This window comes from Bicyclus anynana, chromosome 24 (genome assembly GCF_947172395.1).
Source record: "Bicyclus anynana chromosome 24, ilBicAnyn1.1, whole genome shotgun sequence".
Classification (NCBI taxonomy): domain Eukaryota; kingdom Metazoa; phylum Arthropoda; class Insecta; order Lepidoptera; family Nymphalidae; genus Bicyclus; species Bicyclus anynana.
Genome location: NC_069106.1, coordinates 40,025 through 59,016, shown reverse-complemented (window position 1 = coordinate 59,016; position 18,992 = coordinate 40,025). Strand labels below are relative to the sequence as shown.

The 18,992-nt window shown below is 35.9% G+C and overlaps 1 pseudogene; it reads left to right on the top strand.

The window, feature by feature from the left end:
* The first annotated feature begins 73 nt into the window (after window positions 1-73).
* LOC112057031 (uncharacterized) overlaps window positions 74-18,992 on the top strand; it is a 33,966-nt pseudogene continuing 15,047 nt past the window's right edge.

Here is an 18,992-nt window from a genome sequence, read left to right as displayed (position 1 = left end):
TTTGTACTGAGGTCGTAATGTACAGACTGATTACACCCTGAGCATGACTTATACTACTCTATGTCCATGACCATTGACCAAACAAAACAAATGTTCTATTATAGTTCTACTCAGTACTCTTTATTTCAATTTTCAATATATTTATTATTTATCAAATAAGTATAATACTCTCCACTCTAGGTTCTACCAGTTCTACTAATGCTAAAATAAAATATAGTATCACAATCACAGATTGTTATTTTAACGGAATTCTTTGGGATAAACATTATACAATTTTGGTAAGTGATACATTTTATATTATGTGGGTATATTATAGATTCATCAAGTACCTTCCTACCTTGTCAGTTATCACTTTAGGCCAATTGCTAATATAATCTTATCTTGAATACCTAATACTGATGAAAGCTTATCGGTATAAAAACGTCGGTTTCTACAGAAGTCAGGATCAGAACTAAACTAAATATAAATAAATAATGAAATAGCCGGCGATTTCGAGTTCCGACTACTAACCTCAATTAGGTACTTACTAGGTATACAAATTGCAAGTCATGCCGATTGCCGATGCGCATATAAATAGACACCTACATGCCTACTGGATAGTGGGTAATTTTGTGCTGAGTTCATCATTCTGCGAATTGTTTTATCAGCTGGAGTTGTTTATGGTTTACAAACACTTGTCCATTGTCTTGTTGATGTTAATTGAGTCACAGTTATACAATCAATCGGTAGGTAGGGTAAGTTCGTCTGTTCGTGTCCATCGCCCAATTCGCGTCCATTTTACGGATCTCCCTTTGAAAACTCTCGAAATTAAGAATACTAACATAATACCTCAATAAATAAGAGACACGCACAGATAGACCATAGCTCCGTGCGCCCAACCAATCCTGTGTAAAAAAACATTTAGTGACGGCTGTTCAACAAGAGAGCGGGATTGTGAGACAAAAAATAAAAATTTTAATAAAAAAAATACAACCGACTTCAAAACCTAAAAACGTACACACTAAACTAAAAAGTGAAAAATAACATCATAATATGTTTTACCTGCTGATCAGTATGAAGGCGGTGCTAAGCCGGTGATGTATTAATTCAAGCCATGTGAGAATATCTTATAGATTTAGATTTTGCAGACAGTGTTGTTTCATGTGGTCCTGTCAGAAATGGCTTAAATTAAGACAACACCGGCTAAGCACCGCCTTCATACTGATCAGCAGGTAGAACATATTATGATGTTATTTTTTACTTTTTAGTTTAGTGGGTACGTTTTTAGGTTTTGAAGTCGGTTGTATTTTTTTATTAAAATTTTTATTATTTATCCATTTTTAGTGTAAAATTTCATCTCAAACGAATACATCAGACCCCTAATGACAGTCACAACCCATCTTGGTACAGCAATACAAATAAAATATAAAATCCTCAGCAATACAAATTAATCAAGCCCAAACACAAGGTAGCTACCGTAAACCGTTAAGGGGTTCCCTTAATTGACCTTGGTCTTCAGATCTTAACATGATGGCAATGGGACCAAATGGGGACTATACCGTTTCAAACAAAAAAATAATTTTTGAAATCGGTCCAGACGTCTTTGAGTAATCGGTGTACATACATTAAAAAAAAAATACCGACCGAATTGAGAACCTCCTCTTTTTTGAAGTCGGTTAAAAATAGTGAGCAGCGGTGCGTTTGAAGGAAAGTCTTTTACTGTTTTATGTGTATTTTGGATATATTAGCTATTTCTAGACGTTAATTATGATAAAAGGTTTTATATTAATTATGAATTTGGTTACATTTTTTACAGTTAACTGTTAAAATAAGGTGGACGCGAATAACTACACCGAATTCATAAAACTTACACTTTGCGTCCGCAATGGACGCAAACTATACCACAGGGAATAATAACAAAAGAAAATCGCGTCCATTTTCCATTTCCATCTATTCATCTATTGTAGATACATTTTTTATTATGTAGGTATACAACTTTAATACGTTTTCTACTTTGAACGAAATGTAATTTCTTTAATTTCAATTTTATTTCGTTAAACATGAGTTCTTCGGAGAAGAGACAGTAGAAGGAAAAAAGAACAGTCACAGAAGGATATTTAAGGAAAGTGTTGAATAAAATTCGTGAGAAGAACAAATATGCTAAGAATTCCTCTACTTCTCTCTTCTATTCGCAAGACCACAGTATTGGACTAAATCAGTGGGCGCAGACCAGATGGAGTTAAAAACACCAGGGCGCAGAACCTGCGCTACAAGTAGATGGTGAAATAAAGTAGTTGAATGGCTTCTAAATGTTTCCCATTGTGGATTCCCAGTGAATTATTAGATACTGTTTAGAAAAAAAAATACAAGACGGGGGGGCTTTAAAATAGATAAAGTTTATAGTCCAGGTTCAAAGTAGATTACAAAAATTTTGCCCAGAAATAAAGAAATCTCGCTTAAAAATTCTGAGGGCATTTGTAAAGCTAGTGGCCAAGTCAAGAAGAGTCTATTAGATCGTGTTTTATGGTAATCAGTTATTCGATGAATATACAGCAAAAATGTATTTTTAGTGATCCAAAAAGAATTTTCAATGGGGGCGAAAGTGGTTTTGCTCTTTGTCCAAAGACAGGAAATGTTTTAGGTGATTTATTAATGTTAATATGTTGGTTTTTAAATAACTATAATTCTATAATCAATAAATTATTAAAATCCAATTTCTTTTTACAGTATTATAAAAATATCATCCCTTTATTCCTTGTCTATGCTGGTGGACGCAAATTGGATTTTATGGACGCAAACTGGGTAAATGGCCCATTTCCGATGTTTGTCTTTTTAAACAAAAAACTACAAGATGTTTCGAACAAAACTAAACGTTATCTTAAAATAGACTATTATAATGAATAGGTACATTAAATAAAGTTTTCATTAAAATTAGTGCTAGGACATTTTTATTTTCTCCTTCAAACTTTCCAACTGCACTAGAGTGCAGTGCTGCAGTGGACGCGAACAGGCGAAATGACCCTATGTTCCGATTTTCAGAGTAGGTACCTATTATATTTATTAAGTTTACATCTTGTTATATGACCAATTATTTATGTTTTATGTAAGCGAACACCAAGCAGTTTTACATAGGTAGGTACGTAGTTTCTGTTCCTGTGACAATACTTATATGGATAAAAATATAATCTGTGTTACTCGTTGATAATGGTACATTATAAATGAGCCGTGATAGCCCAGTGGATATGACGTCTGCCTCCGATTCCGGAGGGCGTAGGTTCGAATAAAATTCCGGTCCGGGGCATGCACCTCGAGCTTTTCAGTTGTGTGCATTGTAAGAAATTAAATACGACGTGTCTCAAACGGTGAAGAAAACATCGTATTGGCCTAACCCCTCTAATTCTGAGAGGAAACTCGAGCTCAGTAGTGAGCCGAATATGGGTTGATAATGATAACTTTACTAGGCAAAATAAATAAGATTATAAAATTTCAAAATCTATTCAAAATCTTTTTTCGTAAATAGATGAAAGTTCATACAGTTTTAGCTTCCTTACATTAAATGTGACATTTTTTATTATAGGAACTATAAACTTAAACGCACAAATAACAAAGATGTTAGTAATTTTGTTTGAACGCCCATACAAATCTAACGATCATTTTGGACCTACGACGTCATTTAATTCGTACCATTATGTATGGGGCGTTTTTCAGGGATCCGCGGCAGCGCCGCAAATCTGACCTTTTAAAATCCTGTAGCTCCGAAAGTAATGATAGCAGATACCCTGTTACTTTTACAAAATTGCTTTACTAATAGTATAGCATACTCTTAATTTATACACCGCGCTACGTTATTCGTCTTAAACCAAAATCCCACATAATGTACCCAATGTCTATTATCCATCAGTGTTATTAAAAAAAAAACAAAGTACAATTCAAGGAGTTACAATTGTAATAAACTTTCAAAAATCGATTATTTTAACACATCCTGTATTTTCAAACATCTACCTACCTCCTCGCCGCAGTCACGTCGGCAGCCAGTCGGTCCCTTTGAGCTTTGAGGTCATTCACTTTAACCTATTTCTTTAAATTAAATTCTATTTTATTTACGGGTGTTAACCCGTACTAGACATGTGATACCCGATCAGTACTTGTGCGTGAGCGAGTGACGCGGCCGTCAGCGCCTCAAATAATCTGCGAACGATTTTTGTTCACCACACTGAATTGGACTTGTAACAATTATCTGGATCGAATACTCGTCGGTCAGTCGTACAACATCACTTTACAGAATAGCAACCTAAAATCCGATCAGTTCGGAATTTATCGGCCTTCGTGGCGCAGTGGTGTGCGCGGTGGATTTACAAGACGGAGATCCTGGGTTTGAACCTCGGTTGGGCCGATTGGGGTTTTGGTCCTGGCTGGTGGGAGACTTCGATCGTGGCTCGTTACCACCCTACCGACAAAGACGTACCGCCAAGCCGTGGATTCAAATACTCCCCCTAATAAGTTAGTCCGTTTCCATTTCAGATTGCATAATCACTTACAGACGGTAGTGTAGTACTACCGTCAGGTGAAATTGTAGTCGATGGCTAACTTGTAACGAATACAAAAAGGGTTCCGATTCATGTCCTACGGATGTTCAGTTTAAGACTCAAGTAACTACATACTTTAAGTCGAGTCGTAACGATACACAAAACACGAAAGACCCGTGACCCGAATGATCGAATTATTAAGACCCAACCAATCACCTTGCGTTATAAGAAACGATCGAAAGATACATTTCTTACCTGTACCTATTTTTGGACATTGCCGACAATAGTTACGGGTTAGGCGGCGAGCGGCGTTATCAAAAAGGAAACCGCAAAAGACTAGGGCTTGCTATTTTTTAAAATATCGGATTCTCGATATATCGATAATTTCAAAATAAATTTTTCGGCTAAATGAAAACTTTTAACAATTAAGTATTTATTAAACTTCACTATTTTTTATGTAACTAAATTGACAAGTAAATTAATACGATTAAACATGTTTAAAGTTTTGTCTGAGGGTAAAGTAGTGTATACTATCTGAATACATTACGTTTTACTTATTTCAGTGACATTTTCGATAAAATGCAATTAAATAAACTAAAATATGAAAAACGTAATAAAGTATAAATAAAGTACAGTAGATTATGTTTGATAATGTTTTAGTTTAAATAATTTGCGAGGGATATAAAAAATTAAAACTTGTTAAAAATATCTAGTATCGATATCTACGTTTTAATATCGAACTATCGATATATCGTCCATAAAAATATTAGTAATTAATACTTATCGCTATTAAGTGATAATCGATATTTTGATATATCGATATTTTATTAACAACCCTAGTAAAGACACTGCCGCCGACTAGGTGTATCAAAAATAGTAGGTATGTAGGTATTAAACAACAAAATTTCTGAAACTAGGTTAAAGTTCATTAACCTCTTCTTTCCAAACAGAATGAAACAGGATGTTCTGAAGTTTTTTCATCAATTTTAATTTTTTTTTTCGATAGCGTGTGAATGTGCTTCAGCTTTTTTTTAATATTACTATAGAGTTTCTCGTAATGTATACATACATGTCGCGGCGGATTATAGACGCGGCCGGTAGCACGGTGTATACAATTTAAAAAAACTGTTATCATCCCTATTAAATATGTTTAAGTGCAGACAAAGTCGCGGGCGTCCGCTAGTAATTTACACAAGCGATTCAAGTTCATTTGGCCGTGTGGCGCAGTGGGTAGTGACCCTGCTTTCTGCATCCACGGCCGTGGGTTCGATTCCCACAACTGGAAAATATTTGTGTGATGAACATGGGTTTTTTCCAGTGTCTGTGTGTATTTATACATTATATAAGTATTTATATGTAGTATATAAATGTATATGAATATTATAATATCAACTATCTTAGTACCCATAACAGAAGCTGCTCTGTATGCTTACTTTGGGGCTAGATAGTGTGTATTGTTTAAGTATATTTATTATTTATTATTATTTATCGACATGCTTAATTTTATCAATAGATAATAATGAAGCCAACCTGTAGGTATGCAGATTTATCGTAAGCCAGCATTAAGTAGAAATTGATACGCATAAGTGATAAGCATCTTCTTGGAAACTCGCGAATGTGCCCATGTGCTGGTGCAGTGCGCACACGGCGGAGCGCAGCCAAGTCCGTCTTCACTCGCAGAACCTATTGACCTGAATCACACTAACATTTTAAAGGCGAAAGCTTGTGTTTGTTCCTCCTTTACGCTGTGACTACTGAAGCGATTTGGCTGAAATTTTAAACGGAAATAGACTTTCCTCTGGATTAGCACAAAGACTACTTTTCATCTCGTCATGGTTTCCGCAGAATTTGTGAAAATCTGAATTCCACGCGGACGAAGTCACGGGCGTCCGCTAGTGTCTCATATAAATCAATATATTCAAAGTTTCAAACCTAGTCATCATCCCCATTGGCTAATATTGTACGATAAGCATTAGTCATAGGATCTTCCTGGATGACTTGCGTAAATGAACACGCACGGCAGAGCGCAGCCAGGCGCGGCCGAGATAACTTGTACGCACCCAAACATTGTATACTACCTAATATGTCACTAGTCGTCGAAACTGAGGCGCATAAAAGTGGCCAACTGCTGTCCACTACTACCAAAATATTGTCTACAATGTTGTGTTATGTGTTTAAGAAGTGTATAAACTGCATATACTTACATAAATATATAATTGTGACACACAAAATTGTGCATGTGTGTGGATTAGCTAAATTCGGAACACTTTGCGGTGATTTTGTAGTCACGTCACATATCTAAAGTATAAAATCTTTGGTTGTACCTACTGTACTGTAGCGCCCGAAATTAATAATCAATCCTAATCCGTTTTTTCCCATCTAATATTGATATATCAATCCATTTCTTATACAGTGTGTTATAGGAAATACCGTCCGGCCCTTAAGGGTGTACTTAGGTTTAGGTATCTTGTATACATTATTTTTATGCAGTCCTTATTTTTAAAGAAATACATTTTTTTCCCTGCACGAAATTAACATAAAAAAATGCTAAATTATAAAAACTTACATGGCAACACAAAAGTTGAGTTAGGTTAATTATTAGTAGGCATTACTACAAAATAAAAACGCCGCCATCTATGTTTTGTGCTGCGTTTACACGTTTCTATTCAAAGCGGTATTGAATGGGCAAGTAAACACACAAGTACACACAACAAGGTGATGGGTTTGTCAAGGTGCTTTATCATATTGTGCTATGTACATGCATGCATGCGTGCTTGCATAACTGGCGTGTTGTGATGTGTGTAAACACGAAAAGTTAATTTACGCAGATGGACGATGGCAGATGAATTAATGGTTAGTGGATCATTTTCCACATTTTCCACTCCTTGAACATACATTACACCAGAAACTATCCCTTTTACTCTGGAACACAGTAATAGCTCTGTCGCAAATAGATCTACTACTACTAATTTAAGTCTGCATTTTGGGCGAGTGGCGCAAGCAAACTAAACACAGCATTACAGACATTGCACGTGTCGGCGGCGGCGCGGTGTTTCAAAGACAGTGGGCGCCGAAAACGATGGTACCTACTACCTACCCTTTACGATATGCGGCGCGGTATTGTCAAAAGGCTTTCTATTTTGCCGACTTTTGTGCCACAGGTGTGTAGGTAGGAGGTAATAATCTAGATATGCGTACCATAATTAATAGTACAGTGTTGTCACTTTTTCAATTTTCCAAGTTTTTGGACAATTTATGTTTAAAATTAGAAACTTTATTATCACGATAAAAATGCTTAATTATTGAATAATATTTTTTTAAATATATTTTTTGTTTATAATATTATAATGCTTACACGCACATTTTGGATCGGACGGTATTTTTAAAACACACTGTATACGAAAAATCGATTCTTAAGGAGTAAACTCCAAAAATCCCAATCGTCGATCGATCGATGTGTCGAGCTTGGCTGCTCGTTTACATTTTGGGAATCAGTGGGAGTACAAAACTAGAGCCGACAGCGTCACTGCGTCATCAGTCACCAGTCAGTGGTTCAGTTCAGTACTACAGTCGTCCAGTGACCACTGACCAGTGCGCGTGCAGTGACAGTGCGTGCGGACTCCACACTACACGTGGATGCAGTGAGAAACTACTCAATGTATTTAAGTGCAATAAGCAAATCAAGAATACTGTAATGCCGAGGTAAATCAACATTTCCATGAATACTGTACATCAATCATATGACTACTATTGAATGTCTGTCTGTGGTTTCACAAGTGCATATAGTTGTTTACATTATAGTAAAACACGAACTTTTTGTTTTTGCCTGTCGGTTCGGGATGTCTGGGTTAATTTCTGAAACGGCTGAACCATTTGTAATGGGACCTTTTCAGTTGTTTAAGCTTAAAAAAAATATGAATATAGTATATAAACATCCGTACATCTACACAAACATTTGCATACGCATCTTAATAAATATCTAGATCTGTTTAGGCGTTTTTAGGGTTCCGAACGTACATACGTACAAAAACCGGCCAAGTGCGTGTCGTGCTACGCGCTGTGTAGGGTTCCGTAGATTATTTTTATTAATATTAATTAGCACTTTGAACCGTAATTTAATGTACAAACATGCCGATAACGATACCCCACACCATGGGATAGACGATAAAAAAATCAACCTCACTTTGCATGTATGTACCTAGAAGGGAAGGAACCCCAAAATTTTTTTTCCTATTTTTTTACCACTTTAAACGGACAACGAAATAAAGTTTGAATATGTACAATTGTATAAGTATAATTATAATAACAATATAACTCTCATCAGACTTGTTCGTAATTCCAGTTCAATCACATGAAGGTATTAGTAATTGTAGCTGTTTAATATAACTATAAGACAACAACTATTTGCAAAGTAACTTCATTATTAATAATCAATTTCCTTTAGTAGGTAAACATGTTCGTCATTGACCGTGCGCTTCACCTAAGGAAATTATGAGACTAATTAAGTTGGTCGTAACATTATCAGTAGCCGTGCTACCATGTTAAAAATATTTTATGAAAATGCATTTATATTATGCTGAACATTTTCACCGCTTCCAGGAAACCCTCAGTTTTTTATTTTTTCTCGAAGGTAGAAAGCTCAAGTGTAATTTTTTCATGATGTTAAGAGTGCAATATATTTTTAATTTCAATATAAAATAATATATGTATATTATACATCTTACCTACAATAAAACAATAGATTATAATACGGCCATTTAAGCACTAGTGCATTTTATAAAACGAACGAAGTGAGTTCTATAATAGAGACATCAGAGCTTTAATGGCAAGTTATGCACATTTTATACTCTACTTTATCTAATCTCATGTAAATTATTTTCAATGTAAGGATCCGAATAATATCGACCCACCGACCTGTGAATGAATACCCACTGCATGAAAAGTACTCAATATGTTATTAATAAATTTCCAATGTTTTGCCAAAAAATTACAGTCCAGGATATGAATAGTCATAGACCTGATGATATGCGGGGTCCTGGACTGATTTTTCGCTGATAACTATACCATCGTGTTCGTAATGAAATTTAATACTTAACTAGGCCAGTGCTGTGTGCTTGATTTACCTGTTTATATCTGCCTACCCAAGAGATAGTCAACCTAACGTTTGCATATTTTATAGGCTTCATACTTTCGCTCGCTCGTTTGTAATTGGAGTTTTTCTATTACCAAACTAGTAAAAGTAATGAAATTGATAATTAATACTCGTAATATTGTCGACTGAATTTTTAGGCAACCCTTTGTCAATAAATTTATTGATATTTTTAACTTGATATAAAAAAGTTTTCATCTAGTAGACAGGTCGGTGAAGGTCGTCTTATATAAGGGATTTTAGATCCAATATATCAGGTGGAGTTTATTATATATTAGAGCTGGAGATATTACTACACTAACACTGGAACTATTTATAAATCAGTAATTAAATTAATTATGGTATTAAATACAAATCAGTATTATAATTATGTTTCCAGCATCACAATTGATTTTGATGTTTTAACTGTATTCTTTCCCGCAGGGAAAAGGCAAAGGAATTACACCGTAAACCATATCTTCAGTACTTTCATCACAATTAAATTACTGCGCAAATTGTTCCATAGATTAATAGAGCAGGAATATGTACCAAAAAACGAGTAACAACACGAAATCTCTGAAAAACTTCGTGTGAGTTACATTTATAATCAACTATCTTCTTTCTGTTCCATACCTAACCAAGGCAGTTTTAGAAATAGAAGTTTCAGTATTAAACAAATTATAAAACTAATTTTTTAATTTGATGATATGTTATTGTGTGCATGTATTAAATAAATTTTTTTTTTTGCTTATTTACTAACAAATTATGTCATTACAATATTTAAAGTGTTAATCTCGTACTTTAAATATCGTATAAATGGACGATACGAGTATCGAACAAAATGTTTCAGGATCATATTTACACCTCCTAGACGACCTTTTTACCTTCTTTGAGACATTTACAAAACTAGCCTCTAATTGTTAATAATGGTTGCCTCAATCAAATTCGGCATAAGTCTTTTTACCGACAGTCGAGTACCGTTGCAAAGTCGCGGTGGATTCAAATTACGCAATATCATAATAACTGTACCAACTTTGAGTTGCAAGTCATGTGGTGGAAATCCTGGTAACTCCAGAGAGTTCAAAAACTCCGTTGGATAATTTACTACATCATCGGGATTTGTTATGGAATCAACGGATTTGTATGTCACCAAATCGCTAGCAATTTTTGATTGAATGATGAAATTTAGTGCGTGTACATCATTATTCTTTGCGGCAAGAATTGCTCGTTGACGCAACCAAGCATAATTCTGATAATTCTCACTAATGTTTGGGAAAACATTTTCAATAAGAACTAATTGAGAGTCTACAAATCGGCAAAAGTCGTTGGTAATTAATCCAGATGTCGCATCAACTGGGACTTTCCCATTTCCTAAAGCTAACAATTGTTTGGAAAATTGTTCCGCACTTTGATAATTTTGAAGTTGAACTCTCATATTAGTGGTTAGCGATAATGTTTTTACGGTATTCCATAAAGGTGATGCCTTCAGGCAAGCATTCAATTCATCTGCAGGCGTTCCACGGGGAATTGCTGGCAACGTCTGCCTGAAATCGCCTGCCAACAATACTATCAAGCCGCCAAAGATGTTGTTATTTCGCCGAAGATCCTTCAGTGTGAAGTTAAGTGCTTCAAGTGACTTCTTATGTGCCATTGTGCACTCATCCCAAACAATGAGCTTGCATTGCATCAACAACTTTCCCATTGCACTGGATCGGGAAATATTGCATGTTGGAGTATCAATTGTGTTTAAATTGAGTGGCAAATTAAGCGCAGAATGTGCAGTACGACCGCCATCAACAAGAGTCGCCGCAATTCCAGATGATGCTAACGCCAAAGCTATGTCACATCTTGATCGAGTAGTGGCCAAAATCAATGATATCACAAATGTTTTCCCTGTTCCTCCAGGTGCGTCCAGGAAGAATAAACCACCAGTATTATTGTCCACCGCTTGCATTAATGTTTTGTATACTTGTTTTTGCTGTTCATTCAGCAACGGCACATTATTTCGAACGAATTCCTGCAATGTATCAACATTGTATTGCAGCTCTCGATTTAATTCTTGGTTGAATGCATCATGCATCGATCGATTTGGCGCAATCATTCCTACTTCAATCAGTAGCTTGTTTGCAATAGTCAAGCATTGATCCTCAATCAGAATCAATCCTTCATTGTAGATTTGATCAGTTATTTGGATGTCAGGATTATTCGTTTGGATGCGCAAGCGATGCAAGATATCTTCACATATGTCGTCTTTGTATTTGTTCCATAACTGAATTGGTTGCGAAGGAAAACATGTGGTGATGATAATTGCTCGTATTTGGTACGCATTTGATGAAACAACTGAATCCGCAAGTGTTAAATCCCAATGAGAATCGTTTTCCAGCAAACCCAATAGTTGACATGCTTCTCGATATGTTTGGCATTGGTGGCCATTCACAGTTTTCAAATGCGCAAATGATTTTGGTCCTCGTACATTTACCAGCAGCAGTCGCAAATAAAAACATTCATCATTTCTAGGATGAACAGTATACATGCGACCTAGTGCATCAGTGGAAAACACATGTGGCCAATCTGGAACTGGGGTTCCTTGTTTGCGACGTTGGAATTTCTTTGTTGATTGATTCCAAGTGTAATACTTGGGCATTTCAATGTACATCAGCGTCGCTGCGAAGGGATCTGCTTCACACATTGCGAAGAAGCTAGTCAATGTTGTCGATGGTGGTCTCTCAGCTCGTTGTGCCGCATTATCCTCAGTGAAGCAAACTCTTTGGCCATTTTCCAAATGCACTGCTAAATGTACAACTGTGGGATATCTTTCATGAATTTGAAATGACAATAATCGCCACAGTGCTTCATTAGTACTGACGTATCTGCCCATTTGGAAGTTGCTGATTTCGTCATTCGCATTTTCCGACGCAATACCAAACACAGCCATGTCGCTGCCTTTTGTGACGTACTTGCACAAATATTTGATTGATTTGGCCGAATGACAACTCTCAACGTTTACATGTGTTTTGAAAATACGTGATAGCAGTGGGCAATATGGTACAATGAATTCATTTCCGATCTCAATCTCTTGATTTTGAACTTTAACTTTGATAGTTCGACCATTATCTTCTTTTGAACGCCGACGATAAACTGGATATCCATCGTTCCCTGTGACTGTTTCGGCGACCAACGGTCGCGGATATCGTTTTGTGCACTTTCCATCAGCCATGCAAGGCGATATTGGATTTAATGCACCGCACGGTCCATGAACCATCTGTGTCGTCACAATGTCGTGTAGATGGGGATCAGTGACTGGATCAGGAATTTCAGCTGATATGATGTCATCTACTTCATTTGAATGTAATTTGTTCAGCAACCAAATTAGGATATGAGCATGCGGTAGTCCACGCTTCTGCCATTCCACCGAGTACATATAACAACGTGTGTCACCAAAAACTTGATACTTAGTAAGCACATCCATTGAGTTTGAGTTTATATTTTGTCTTTCTTCGCTTAAGTTCTGTGAATACACTTGTTGCTGACTTGCATGTCTTGTGCGACGGCCGATGTTTGCACGTCGTCCTCTAGGCATTTTGGACTATGGACAGAGTAGTGAATTTAACCTCAAATGCACGATCCACAAATTTTTCACAGTTCAACTTACCACCTTAAAGACAAATGCCTGCTGTTAAAATTGAATAAAAATACACGTTATTGACTTGATGGTTTCCAATTGAAATATTAGGAAACGAATAACTTTTTTTTTTAGTTTTTTTTCACAATTTCACAGTGAACAGTGATTTTCCATCTACTGATTACTTTGAAGCCGGTGCCAATGGTACAATTAATGGGTAGGCACTCAATCGTACCCGCTTTTTCCACCTTTAAGATTGGAATTGCTTTCCCAAATCTATATGGGACCTACTTCGAAAAAAATATCTTTACAAAAAATAAAGAATTATCAAAATCGGTCCACTCGGTAAAAATTTTCGCATAGTTTTACATTTCAATTAATGGGAAAACAATCATTCATCTTCTATTTTCCTACTCTTAGGGTTAAAATTGCTTTTCCAAATTTATATGGGAATATTTTAGGAATATACCCTTTCTATTAAAAATATATTAGAGCCGTGATAGCCCAGTGGATAAGACCTCTGCCTCCGATTCCGGAGGGTGTGGATTCGGTCCGTGGCATGCACCTCCAACTTTTCAGTTGTGTGCCTTTTAAGAAATTAAATATCACGTGTCTCAAATGGTGAAGGAAAACATCGTGAGGAAACCTGCATACCAGAGAATTTTCTTAATTCTCTGCGTGTGTGAAGTCTGCCAATCCGCATTGGGCCAGCGTGGTGGACTATTGGCCTAACCCCTCTCATTATAAGAGGAGACTCGAGCTCAGCAGTGAACCGAATATGGGTTGATAATGATGATGATTAAAAAAAGAATTATCAAAATCGAACCACATTGTAATAAGTTACGCATAGTTTTACAATACAATTAATTATTAAAATAATCAGTCATCTTCTGATTTTCTACCCTGAGGGTTGAAATTGTTTCTTATAAATAAAATTGATATGGGACCATTGTCAGAATTATACCCTTTCCATTTCAAACTGAGTTATTAAAATCGGACTACTTAATAAAAAGTTATGCTTGGTTTAACACTAAAATTAATGGGTAAACAATCAATCATATCTTGTATTCTTTGAGTGAAACTCTTTGAGTTGAAATTGATTTTTTTAAATGTATATAGGACCATGTACGGAATGTACCATAATAATAGCAGCGTTTTACCTGAAATAAAACGCATATTAAAATACTTACCTCACTGGAAGCTTTATATTGAGAGTAGTATTTCCGTTTCCGTCGATTTCATACCAGTTTTCGTACTTTTATTGACGTCACGTCTGGCTATGTGGCGCCACCTGGCGGTGTCGGGCTCGGGAAGTTTCGTAAATCGCTGAGCGCGACTTTAGCTCATTGGCTCAATATATCACCAGGCAGGAATTACTTAAAGCTTCCAGTGAGGTAAGTATTTTAATATGCGTTTTATTTCAGGTAAAACGCTGCTATTAAAATATTGACCGTAACTGGAAGCTTTATATTGAGAGCCTGTTTGTTTTCGCCTGGTGACGCCACATTATGGTATTATTTCGCCAATGTGATTATTAAAATAAAACTTTTTATAACAATATTATCTCTAATTCGATTAGGCTTTATTTAGAGAACAAGCTAGTAATGAAGTTGACTTACTGTGTCTGTGCATAATACAATATTCCATTTTGTTGGAATGTAGCAAAAATACATGTCTACGGTACAATGGTAGCCAGTAATAATTATCTATTGTCTGTGGATATTATTTATTCAAACTGTCAACTCTTTGACATTCAAGTGTCATAATATGTCATCAGCCATTTACTATATTTTACAAATATTAATAAATAAAACAGTTAGCAGTGCTTAACGTGTTTTCGTTCATCTCGCGACTCCAACTCTCAGCACATTCAAAAATAATCAATGAACTAAAAACATACCATACATTTTTTGGATTGGAGTTCAATACTTTTAATTTTAGGGATTTCATCATATAATTGATATTTCACACTAAATTATTTAGGAAAAACACTGCTGACCGATATAGTTGTTATGAAGATTTCTTACGTGACGTCTTTACTCATTCTGCTATAACCATATGCGAGGCGGTTTTTTAAAAAATTTATTACTAATATTAATTCTTGCTGCATTTAGTCGTAGTGGATAGTTATTTTATTTAATAATGAAATAGACTTATTATTTACTAAAGAAAAATTATGATAGTGATTATTTTATTTACAAATAATTTCCAGCCAGGTTTTTGAGCCAAATTGCGGCCAAAATTAAATAAAATCATCAGATTTTATACTATGTTATCCCTATAATAAGTAATGTTAGGTCATATACACGCCTTTCAGAGTGTACCTACAAAGATATAACTATTGAAAAAATAACTTATTAAGAAGTTACTAACATTCCAAACTGGTGGCATGGAATTTTTAGGCTTTCTTAACAATTTGGCATGAATTTAAGGATATGCTTTACAAAGTTATTGATCTTTTAAGTAGGTTACTTGAAGATTCAAGAAACTTAAACTGAGTCAGTTCTTAGACATTAGGTCATATAATGTACTAAAACTTTTACTTTTAGACAAACACTACACAAGCCGATTTTTAAGTTTTGACAGGAAATTAAAAATAATTTCAGGTTTTCCCATATTTCTTGAAGACTACCTCTAACAGTTTTGTAACTGCTAAGTCCGTTGTCGTGATTATAATAAATTTGTCTTCATTCTATAGAATTATCGGTACTGCTAGCACTCGGAATCTGAGATCCAAATGACATAAGACTTACTCTTATCAAGGCTATTAAATATATTCCTGTCAACCGATTCTGATGATTCTCTGAGAATCAGTGTAAGTGGTGGCGATACCATAAAGCAAGTGGGAAATTCCCTATACACACTGTACACATCGTATAAAACAACTTGAGCGTAAGTTACATCTCGGGATACGTACAAGTAATCATGGACTACGTGTACCTTATTTAATGAGTCAGATCAGAATAGATCAGTCACCGACATACCCTATTTCACAATCACTTTTTCTATGCTACAGTAATGAAAGCGCCAAGTATGGAAGATGGCGATGTTGTATAACAAGTGATTTGCATGCTTGTTGTTCCTGCCGCGTATACTATTGTGTATTGTTGTGAACTTAGTGATAGTCTAATTAAAGTTATTAGACATAAAGATCTTGCAATTTTAACTGTTATATTCTATATTTAAACTCATCTCTCTTTTCCTCCGTAATATGTAACGGCAGTCATTTTGTCCTATTGAATGTTGCTTAGGAGGTGAGTTTGACTCTAGGGGCATATACGAGTAGTATGACATACATTTCCTTTTCATTGGAATGCAGTACCTATTCCTCTCGTGACCATGAATACCTCAGAGGGTGAATGTTTAGTAACGCTGCCCAAGCGTGGTCAAAGGCATCTGCTACTAACAAAAACACTGGCTGAGGGTGTCAGTTTTCGATATAGTCTACATCTACGCTTCGTATTATTTTCTTAGTAAATGATAAAATTGTCGATTCTTAATTCTACATATCTCTTACAAAATATGCTGCGAATTCGATAGCATTGAGAAAGTATTTGAGAAAGAGACATGCATAGTTCAAATGACAACGGGCAAGTTTTCGATATAGTCTACATCTACGCTTCGTATTATTTTCTTAGTAAATGATAAAATTGACGATTCTTAATTCTACATATCTCTTACAAAATATGCTGCGAATTCGATAGCATTGAGAAAGTATTTGAGAAAGAGACATGCATAGTTCAAATGACAAGGAAGTGATGTCCAACAATTCCCTGTATATAAAACGTAGGAAGCACCTTTGGGATTTTATTACATACACATGCAAGTAGGCTTGTGTCTATTCTTCAAACTGAGTTTTTGATGCTGTGCGTATTTAGCAAGTGGAAATGAGGTTAAATATTGGTTCGGCTTCAGTATTAACAACAAAGCATGGTGCTTTTATGATCCTTTGTATTTCATTAAGTAGACAATTGTTGATATTTCTTCCAAAACAGGAGTGTGGAACGATGTTCCATATAGATTAAGAAAAACACGAGGTTATTCGAGAGAACGGTAGGAGGTAACCTCAGATTAACCTCTGTACGTTTCTGGTGCCACCATTTTCTCCCACTGAAAAAGGTGGTGAAAAAGGTGGCTAAAAAGACCGCTTGAAATGAAGTCTATCTCAAAATACTTTAGGTTTTCTGGATGCATTAAACTTTAAAGCATACATAATACCCTTGATGGGCCTCGAGCCCCTGAAAAAGGATTCATTTAGAATCCTTTGTTTTAATAGAATTTTTTATGTTACCGCTTATGCGTTTTTCTACATTTGCTAGGTGACGGAGGGTATCATAATATGTTTTACCTTTTCGTTTGTTTCTAAGTTTTATGAAACCTGGAGTATGGTTATAAATTTTGCAAATAATAAACTGTATACATCCAGTAATACCTTTAGAAAACTTTGATGTATTCGGAAAAATAAGTTTCCTGCCTTTAACCTCTATACCAAAATGTACATGATGTTTTAATCTGACGCTTTCGTTTATCAGATTTTTACGCCATTGTTACAAAGTAATTAATTCACCCATTGGTTACAAATCTAGTTGGCCTATTCACTATTTGGGTCTTTATTATCAACCTATATCAATTGGAAAAATGTCATTTACTTACTGTGGGATATTCACGAGTAAGCAATAAATGACATTTTTACATAGAAACTCAATTTTGTATATGTCAACTAGCAAACGTAAAAGATAGTGAGTCAGCCTGCAAGGGCGGACATTAGTCTCTAGTACATTGCTGATAAACACCCCGCGAGAGTGGATTATAATGATCATACAGGCAAGGCTGCGCAAGCGTTCCAAGCGATGGAACCTTAACATTTTTCATGCATTACCCTCGCGAGGGGTGGCGATCACACACACGACATCGACACGGGTATTTGAATAATTTATATAGATAGATAAGATATTCGTATCCATACATCGTTGATAAACACCCTGCGAGGGTGGATTGTATTGATCATGCAAGCAAGGCTGTGCATGAACGTGTGCGCATTACAGATATGTATATTCCGTGTTGTATGTTCCACGCGATGGAACATTACTCTTCATGCATACGCCCGCGACGGTGGCGATCAAGGACACCGGTATTTGAATAATTTATATAAAGAGATAAACACCCCGCGAGGGTGGGTTGCAATTATCATGCAAGCATGGCTGTGCATGAGCGTTTGCGCATTGTATGTATATTCCGTGTTGTGTATTCTACGTGATGAAATTTCAACACTTTTCGTGCCTTGCCCTTGCGAGGGGCGGCGATCCTCATTGACTGGAAATACGTCTAGGAATGTTAACACTTTCTATAACCTCGTCCCCATGAGGGGCGGTAATCTATTAGTCGGGTATTTGACTGTGCAAATACGTCTAGGAATATTTAAACTTTCTATACCTTACTCAGTAAGTTGGTTTTGCAAATACGTCCAGGAACGTTAAAAAACTGTGTATACCTTGCCCCCGCGAGGGGCGGTAATCTATTAGACCTATATTTGACTGCAAATGTGTCCAGCGACGTTAACAGTGTCTACGCCTTGCCCCTGCGTGGGGTGGCGATTTATAAGGCCAGTAATTTACATCCAATCAAAATTCCTGTGCTAAATTCTGGCGGGATTTGTGAACCTTTTTTCAATGCCGGTTTGAATTGAAGTAACAATAAGTTTGAGTAACTTCCAAATACTCTTTGTCTAACTTGTCTT